This window comes from Macaca nemestrina, chromosome 1 (genome assembly GCF_043159975.1).
Source record: "Macaca nemestrina isolate mMacNem1 chromosome 1, mMacNem.hap1, whole genome shotgun sequence".
Taxonomy (NCBI): Eukaryota; Metazoa; Chordata; class Mammalia; order Primates; family Cercopithecidae; genus Macaca; species Macaca nemestrina.
Window position 1 is genome coordinate 186750405 of NC_092125.1, and position 9644 is coordinate 186760048.

Genomic DNA, 9644 nt, shown 5'->3' on the forward strand with positions numbered 1-9644 from the left:
GCTCTGGATATGCCCACTCATGCTTTATCTGCCTCCAAAGCAGCAAAGTCCCACATGCCTTTTACTAATTTGTGGTTGCTGCTCATCTTTCTACTTTCCTTTCTAATTTGCTACATGTTTTCCTATTTCCAGCTTCATTAGAAGCTGTAGCATCTTTGTATATTTCCTGTTAACAGTTGGCTTGGTCTATTTCTCTGTAGAACACCCAGAGTCCTGAAAGTAGTAAAGACTTTGGCCTTCAATCAGAAGACCAGGGTTCAAGTTTCATTTCTGTCGTTTATGAGGTGGGTAGCACAGGAAAGTTGCATCTCTATTTTTGGCTTCAGTTTTCTTACCTGTAAAATAGGAATAACAATATCTTTCTTCTTCATATCATAGAATTTTTGTAAAAATCAAAATGAGATTGGTGTGAAAGCATTTTGCATATTACATAATGACCCACCAGCCTGTGCTGTTTTTTTTTTTTTTTTTTTAAATACCTCATGTTTCTGTCCCTTAACCTCCCCAACAAATTTTCTCATCTTACCTCCCTGTGGCCATAGAACCAGGTGCAGGAAACTGGTGCAGGGCTCTGATCATCCATCTCCTCCTCTGGTACAACCTGATTACCTGAAAGAGCAGCAGAGACATGCAGAAGAGGAACAGCCGCAAGAGAGGGTAAGCCATGAGTTCCTGAAGGCAGAAGGGCTCCATTCTTCTCGGAGGTCCTGAGTTCTAGAGAGCCTGAGAGAACAGAGCCGGGGAGAATGCAGGTCTCTCATAAATACAAAGGAGATGCCCCCTGAGCAACACTGGGCTTTCAAAATGAAAGGGACATAAGGAAGAGGAAGTCTAATTAAGCCTGCAGGGTGAAAACTGCTAAGATGTTGACCAGAAGGACTAGATTTTCAGATAGGAGCCATGTGCATGACACCTCATACCCATATGAAAGCTTTGAGGCACTGCTGTGCCCTTCCAGAATCTAAAAGTTCCCATCTGGTCATCCTTTGTAGCACCTCTATACATTCTTGTAAAAAATCTCCCTCTCTCTCATTCTCTGTTCTTTTTTGTTTATGTTTTTGATAGAATTTATTTTATTAGAGAAGTTTCAGATTCACAGAAAAATTAAGCAGAAAGTTCAGGGAGTTCCCATATATTACCCCTCCCTTCCAGCTTCCCTGATTATCAACATCTTCTACCAGAGTATAACACTTTTACATTTAACGAACCGACAATGACACATCATTGTTGTCATGTGGGTCCATGTGAAGAGACCACCAAACAGGCTTTGTGTGAGCAATAAAGCTTTTTAATTCACCTGGGTGCAGGCGGGCTGAGTCAGAAAAGAGAGTCAGCAAAGGGAGATAAGGGTGGGGCTGTTTTATAGGATTTAGGTAGGTAAAGGAAAATTACAGTCAAAGGGGGGTTGTTCTCTGGCTGGCAGGAGTGGGGGTTACAAGGTGCTCAGTGGGGGAGCTTTTTGAGCCAGGATGAGCCAGGAAAAGGAATTTCACAAGCTAATGTCATGACTTAAGGCAAAGACCGGCCATTTTCACTTCTGTTGTGGTGGAATGTCATCAGTTAAGGTGGGGCAGGGCATTTTCACTTCTTTTGTGATTCTTCAGTTACTTCAGGCCATCTGGGCTTATACCTGCAAGTCACAGGGGATACGATGGCTTGGCTTGGGCTCAGAGGCCTGACAATTGTCACCCAAAATATGTAGTTTATATTATGGATCACTCTTTGATGTTTTACATTCTATGGGTTTTGTCAAATATATAATGACATATATCCACTGTTGTGATACCATATCATTTCCCTTTCCTAAAAAATCCTCTGCGCTCTGACTATTCATGCCTTTCTTTCTCCATCCCATGGCAACCACTAATCTTTGTACTGTCTCCATAGTTTTGCCTTTTCTAGAATGTCATACAATTTGAATCATATAGTGTGCAGCTTTCTCACATTGGCTTCTAGAAATCTCTTTTGAGCAAACATGAAGGGCCAGATTGAGGGGTTGAGAAAAGGGTGTCTTAAGCTTAAAAGTTTTTAAAAATTAAAAGGCTGGGGAAAAGCTTTCTATTTATCTTGGGGAAAAAAATCTATCAAAAAAATCAAAGAATTTCTATTGGCTGCACGTGGTGGCTCACGCCTGTATTCTTAGCACTTTGGGAAGGTGAGTGGGGAGGATTGCCTGAGCAACATTGCAAGACTTTGTCTCTACAAAAAAGAAAAAAAAATTAGCTGGGCACATTGGCACATAGCTGTGACCCCAGCTCATTGGAAGGCTGAGGTGGCAGGCTCACTTGAACCCAGGAGGTAGAGGCTTTAGTGAGCTGTGTTTGTGCCACTGCACTCCAGCCTGGGCAACAGAGGGAGACCTTGTCTCAAAACAACAACAACGACAACAAAAATTTACATGAAAGAGAAGGCACAAACAATTATTACCTGTCAACTAAAAATTTTTTAAAAAAGGTAAAGAGGCGAGGTGCAGTGTCTCATGCCTGTAATCCCTGCACTTTGGGAGGCCTAGGCGGGCAGATCACCTGAGGTCCGGAGTTCAATACCAGCCTGACCAACATGGAGAAACTCCTTCTCTACTAAAAATAAAATACAAAATTAGGTGGTCGTAGTGGCTTATGCCTGTAATCCCAGCTACTCGGGAGGCTGAGACAGGAGAATCGCTTGAACCTGAGAGGTGGAGGTTGTGGTGAGCCGAGATCGCACCATTGCACTCCAGCCTGCATAACAAAAGCGAAATTTCATCTCAAAAAAAAAAAAGTAGAGAGAAAAAGAGAAAAGGTACAGTCCCAGGACAGAGCAATACTGAGGAAAAGCCCTGGTCTTGAAGTCAGAAACTTCAGGCTCTGATGTTCATATTCAGAATGCAACGGAGTATTCTAATGTCTTCCTGAGGTTGTTGGAATGGGAGATTTTTATACCATCATCTTTAACAATATACTTGCCTGTGTTTCTGACCTGTGTCTTTAAGGGTAAGAACTGATCTTTTCAAACAAGACCCAAAGTGTCCTTTATGTTTTTAAAACAGAAATGTTATTATTTTTGGATTAGATAAATGTTACTTGGGAATTATATACAACTGTTAAAAATACAGAAAAAGCATGAAAAATTACAAATCACCTAGAACATCTATTACCTTAATCACACTTCCGTGAACCTGAGTGGGAGTGCTTTATGAAATTTTACACCCTAGGTGTTTTAGTGGCCCTAATATGTAATGCTTATAGTTTTTACCATTTAAAATAAAGGGAAAATGTCCCCTGATTAGTATTTTTATGCAGATTGTCTGATATGCAGGAAGATTGCTGACATTAAGCAGAAAATACTTGTGGTATTTTGATATGGGATAGAGCACAATCTTTTTCTGTTGCTTCTGTTCAAGTGATGGGACTTTTCTTGTACTTTTGGGGGGAGTTTACTATGCAGGGGACTGGGAGTTTGTCAGGATAGTTTACCTAGCTTCAGGGCTCAAAGACTCTCTCTTCTTTTGTAACTCAGGACTTTTCAAAATTATGGCCTCATAGTGATTTTTGAAATCTACTTCCTGTTTCCTACTTTCTCACTATTGTAGGACTCATGTACTTCCTTCACCTCTCTTTTTTGGATTCTATTGCTCACAATTGTTCCCAATGTGGGACTCTGCCCTGGAAAGGAAATTTTCCTGATTAGTTGTCAGGGTTCTTAGGCCCAAGAGAATCTTATAATCACTAATCTTTCCCCTCCCACTTGTCATCCACCTTTGTTGAGTTGTCCGTAGCTCTTTTTTATTTCTATCCTATTTGCTCTGCTTGTTTTGTGAAGGGATCAGGATTTTTAAAAAGTATACTTTAAGTGTATCATCCCATGATTTTTTGGCCTCTATGGTTTCTGATGAGAAACTAGTTATTAATCTCAATGAGGATTCCTTGTGATGCAGGGCAGGTGAACTCCAAAGTGGAGCTTAGCTTACTAGGGTTCTTGGCTTTGTCCAGGAAAGAATTCAATGACAATTCAGAGGCAGAAGAAAACAGTTTTACTGAAGAGGCAGTGTTATAATTCTGGCAGTGTTACAGCTCCATGACTGCTCCTGCAGAGCAGGGCTACCCCATAGGCCGAGAGTAGCAGCTTAGGGCAGTTTTGCAGTCATATTTACACCCACTTTAATTGCATGCAGATTAAGGAGTGGTTATGCAGAAATTTCTAGGGAAAGGGTAGTAACTTTTGGGTCATTGGATCATTGCTGTAGAATTGGGCAGTAGCTCCTGGGTGTTGCCATGGTAATGATAAATTGATATGGCACACTGGTAGGTGTGTCTGATTGAAAGCTGTTTTCTTCCCAGCACTGTTTTAGCTAGTCCTCAATCTGGTCTGGTGCCTGACCCCCACCTCCTACCTCATTTGTATGTGACAAATCACTTCTTTCTTGCTGCTTGCAAGATTATTTCTTTTAACAGTTTAATTGTAATATGTCTTGGTGTAGGTCTCTGAGTTCATCCTTCTTGGATGTCATTGAGCTTCTTAGACACTGAATTTCTTAGATCTGTAGATTTGTGTCTTTCCTCAAATTTGGGAAGTTTTCATTCATTATTTCTTTAAATATTTTTCCATCCTTCCCCCAACCCTCTTAGGGGGTTAAATGTCACATATGATATTCGTTATCAGATGTGATCACTGATGTGTCTGTTTCTTTATCTCTGTGTTCAGCCAGTGACTTGAAAAAAATTTCCTTAAATATCTGGATAAAAAATTAAATAAAGAAAAAGAAAAGAAAAAAGTGCTATCTATTTCTTTAAATTCTTTTAAAGGTTCTACCTTGGTGACAGATGCCACCAGGGAAGCCATTCTTCCCTGAAGGTGTTGAAACAATATGAAGCTTCTGTGCCAGTCCTTCAGTGAGCTACGAAACAGATCAAAACACACAATCCCGGTTTTTGGAGGACAAAGTCCTTATTGCCAATGCTGCACAAGTAAGCCATAGCAGAAATGTGGATCAGCATCCTCATGGCTACCATGGGACAAAGGAATAAGAGATGACAGCTGCTATGCAAAATGCCAAAATTTACCAGCCTCATTTTTCACTAAACATTCCCGTTTGCTGTAAGTTTTTGGTTAGATTCCAGAATTACAAAATAATTGATTTTGATGGTTTTTGGTAGCTGAATAGTTGCTTTGATGGAGGGAATGATTCTTGGAAATTCCCTTTTTTCCAAGAATTCCCTACCATTTTCCATGAGGTCATGAAAATTTTATGCTAAGGAAAACAAAGTCAGACAATATTGTATAATTTCATTTATATGAAAAAAATCCAGAAGGTGAATCCACACACACAGTAAGAAAATTTGTGGTTGCAGGAATTTGGAGGAGGAGGGAATGGGAAGAAATGGATAGAGGGTGTTATTTGAGGGTGATGAAAAAAATTAAAACTACAGAGGTGGTGGTCACAAAACACTGTGAAAGCACTAAGTGCCACTGAAATGTACACTTAAAAATGTAATTGTATATTATGATATTTTCATTTCACTTAAGAAAAAACAATGTTGCTATCTTGCAAAATAGAACCTAGTTGGCAGTTACTTTTTTTCAGCATTTTGGTGACATCACTCCATTGTCTTCTAGCTAATACTGTTTCTATTGACATGTCTGTTAGTTAATCCTTTATTGGTCTTTTAAAATAAATTTGTTATTTTTTCTTTGGGTACTCCCATTCTGTAGATTGTCTGTTTACTCTGTTGATAGCTTCTTTTGCTATGCAGAAGCTCTTTAGTTTAATTAGGTCCTATTTGTCAAGTTTTACTTTTGTTGAGATTACTTTTGACATCTTCATCATAAAATATTTGCCTGTTTCTATGTCCAGGATGGTATTGCCTAGGTTGTCTTCCAGGGTTGTGTAGTTTTGGGTTTTTACATTTCAGTCTTTTATCCATTTTGAGTTGATTTTTGTATATGATATAAGGATCTTCTGCATGCTATGTATGATGTTTGCAATCTTCTGCATATGGCTAGCCAGTTATCCCAGCACCATTTATTGAATAGGAAGTCTTTTTCCAATTGCTGTTTTTTGTCAGTTTTGAGGAAGATCAGATGATTTTAGGTGTGCAGCCTTATTTCTGGGTTCTCTATTCTGTTCCATTCATCTACATGTCTGCTTTTGTAACAGCACCATGCTGTTTTGGTTTTTGTAGCCTTGTAGTATAGTTTGAAATTGGGTAACATGATGTTTTTAGCTTTTCTCTTTTTACTTAGAATTGTGTTGGCTATTCAGGCTCTTTTTTGGTTCCATATGAATTTTAAAATAGTTTTTTCTGGTTTTGTAAAGAATGCCTTTGGTTGTTTGATAGGAATAGCATTAAATCTGTAAATTGCTTTGGGCAGTAGGGGTGTTATAATGATATTGATTCTTCCTATCCATGAGCAATGAATGTTATTCCATTTGTTTATGTCACCTCTGATTTCTTTGAGCAGTGTTGTATAATTAACACTCAGTGTTAATCATCACAGATGCCTTTTATTTATTAAAAAACCTTTTTTTTATTTCAATAGGTTTTTGGGGGAACAGGTGGTGTTTGGTTATATGAATAAATTCTTTAGTGGTGATTTCTGAGATTTTGGCGCACCCACCACCCAATCAGTATACACTGTACCCATTGTGTAGTCTTTTATCCCTTGCCACCCTCCATCCTTTCCCCCAAGTCCCCAAAGTCCAATGTATCATTATTGTGCCTTTTTGCATCCTCACAGCTCAGCTCCCACACATGAGTGAGAACATATGATGTTTGATTTTCCATTCCTGAGTTCCTTCAGTTGGAATAATAGTCTCCAATTCCATCCAGGTTGCTGCAAATGTCATTATTTTGTTCCTTCTGTGGCTGAATAGTATTCCGTAGTGTGTGTGTGTGTGTGTGTGTGCATAATCTATCCTATTACTATGTGTATGTATATATATACACACATATATATCACATGGTATATATACACACATACACACACACACCACATTTTCTTTATCTACTTGTTGACTGATGGGCATTTGGCTGGCTCTATAGTTTTGCAATTGCAAATTGTACTGCTATAAACATACATGTGCAAGTATCTTTGTTTTGTATCATGACTTCTTTTCCTCTGGGTAGATACTTAGTAATGGGATTGCTGGATCAAAGGGTAGATCTACCGTTAGTTCTTTAAGGAATCTCCACAGTGTTTTCCATAGTGATTGTGCTAGTTTACACTCCCACCAACAGTGTAAAAGTGTTCCCTTTTCACCACATCCACACCAACATTAATTATTTTTCAATTTTTTGATTATGTTCATTCTTGCAGGAGTGAGATAGTATAGCATTGTCCACTTGATTTGCATTTCCCTGATAATTAGTGATGTTGAGCATTTTTCCATATGCTTGTTGGCCATTTGTATATCTTCTTTTGAGGTCTATTCATTCCTTATCTCATTTTTTGATGAGTTTTTTTTTCTTGCTGTTTGTTTGAGTTATTTGTAGATTCTGGATATTAGTCCTTTGTTGGATATCTATAGATTGTGAAGATTTTCTCTCACTCTGTGGATTGTTTGTTAACTCTGTTGATTATTTCTTTTGCTGTGCAGAAGCTTTTTAGTTTAATTAAATCCCACCTACTTATCTTTTTGTTGCATTTGCTTTTGGGTTCTTGGTCATAAAGTCTTGGCCTAAGCCAATGTCTGGAAGGGTTTTTCTGATGTTATCTTCTAGAATCTTTATTGTTTCAGGTCTTGGATTTAAGTCTTTGATCCATCTTGAGTTGATTTTTGTTTAAGGTGAGAGATGAGTACCCAGTTTCATTCTTCTACATGTGGCTTGCCAATTATCCGAGCACCATTTGTTGAATAGGGTATCCTTTTCCCACTTTATGTTTTTGTTTGCCTTGTTGAAGATCAGTTGGCTGTAAGTATTTGGGTTTTTTTCTGGGTTCTTTATTCTGTTCCATTCGTCTATGTAACTGTTTTTATACTAGTACCATGGTGTTTTGGTGACTACAGCCTTATAGTGTAGTTTGAAGTTGGTAATGTGATGCCTCTAGATTTGTTCTTTTTACTTAGTCTTGCTTTGGCTATGTGGGGCTCTTTATTTCCATATGAATTTTAGGATTATTTTTCTGGTTCTGTGAAGAATGATGGTGGTATTTTGATGGGAATCACATTGAATTTGTAGATTGCTATTGGCAGTATGGTCATTTTTACAATATTGATTCTACCCATCCATGAACATGGGATGTGTTTCCATTTATTGTGTCATCTATTATTTCATTCAGTAGTGTTTTGTAGTTTTTCTTGTAGTGGTCTTTCATGTCCTTGGATAGGTATATTCCTAAGTTGTTGTTGTTGTTGTTTTTCTATTTTGAAAGGGGCTGGGTTCTTGATTTGATTCTCAGCTTGGTTGCTGCTGGTGTACAGCAGAGCTACTTATTTTTGTATATTAATTTTGCATCCTGAAACTTTGCTGAATTTAATTACCAGAACTAGGAGCTTTTTGGATGAGTCTTTAGGACTTTTTAGGTATACAATCAAATCATCAGCAAACAGTGACAGTTTCACCTCCTTTTTACTGATTTGAATGCCCCTTATTTCTTCCTCTTGTCTGATTGCTCTGGCTAGGACTTCCAGTACTATGTTGAATAGAAGTGGTGAAAGCGGGCATCCTTCTCCTGTTCTAGTTCTCAAAGAGAATGCTTTCTACTTTTCCCCTTTTCAGTATAATGTTGGCTATGGGTTTGTTGTATGTGGCTTTTGTTACCTAAGGTATGCCGATTTTGTTGATGAGAGTTTTAATCATAAAGGGATGCTAGATTTTGTCAAATGCTTTTCCTGCAACTATTGAGATGATCATGTGATTTTGTTTTTAATTCTGTTTATGTGGTGTATCACATTTATTGACTTGGGTGTGTTAAACCATCCCTGCATCCCACTTGATTATGGTGGATTATCTTTTTGATATGCTGTTGGATTTGGTTCACTAGTATTTGATTGAGGAGTTTTGCATCTATGTTCATCAGAGATGTCGGTCTGTAGTTCTCTGTTTTTGTTATGTCATTTTCTGGTTTTGGTATTAGGATGATACTGGCTTCACAGAATGATATAGGGAGGATGCCCTCTTTCTCTATCTTGTGGAATAGTGTGTATAGAATTAGTACCACTTCTTTGAATGTCTAATAGAATTCAACTGTAAGTCCATCTGGTCCTGGACTTGTTCTGGTTGGCATTTAAAAAAATACAATTTGAATCTCGCTGCTTGTTATTGGTCTGTTCAGGGATTCTATATCTTCCTGGTTTAACCTAGGAGGGTGGTATATTTTCAGCAATTTATCCATCTCCATCTCCTCTACGTTTTCTAGTTTATGTAAGTAAAGTCATTCATGGAAGTCTTGAATAATCTTTTGTACTTCTCTGGTATCTGCTGTAAGAGCTCCTGTTTCATTTCTAATTGAGCTTATTTGGATCTTCTCTCTTGTTTTCTTGGTTAATCTCGCTAATGGTTCTTCAATTTGATTTATCTCTTCAAAGAACCAGGTTTTTAATTTCATTTATTTTTTGTATTTTTTTGTTTCAATTTCATTTAGTTCTACCCTGATCTTTGTTATTGCTTTTCTTCTGCTGGTTTTGAGTTTTGATTGTTCTTTCTCCAGTTCTGTGAAGTGTG

The 9644-nt window shown here is 38.0% G+C and overlaps 1 pseudogene; it reads right to left on the reverse strand.

Annotated features, from left to right (window-relative positions):
* The window catches only part of CYP4A43P (cytochrome P450 family 4 subfamily A member 43, pseudogene), a 79297-nt pseudogene extending 78604 nt beyond the window's left edge, over positions 1-693 (reverse strand).
* Between the last annotated feature and the right edge of the window lie 8951 nt (positions 694-9644).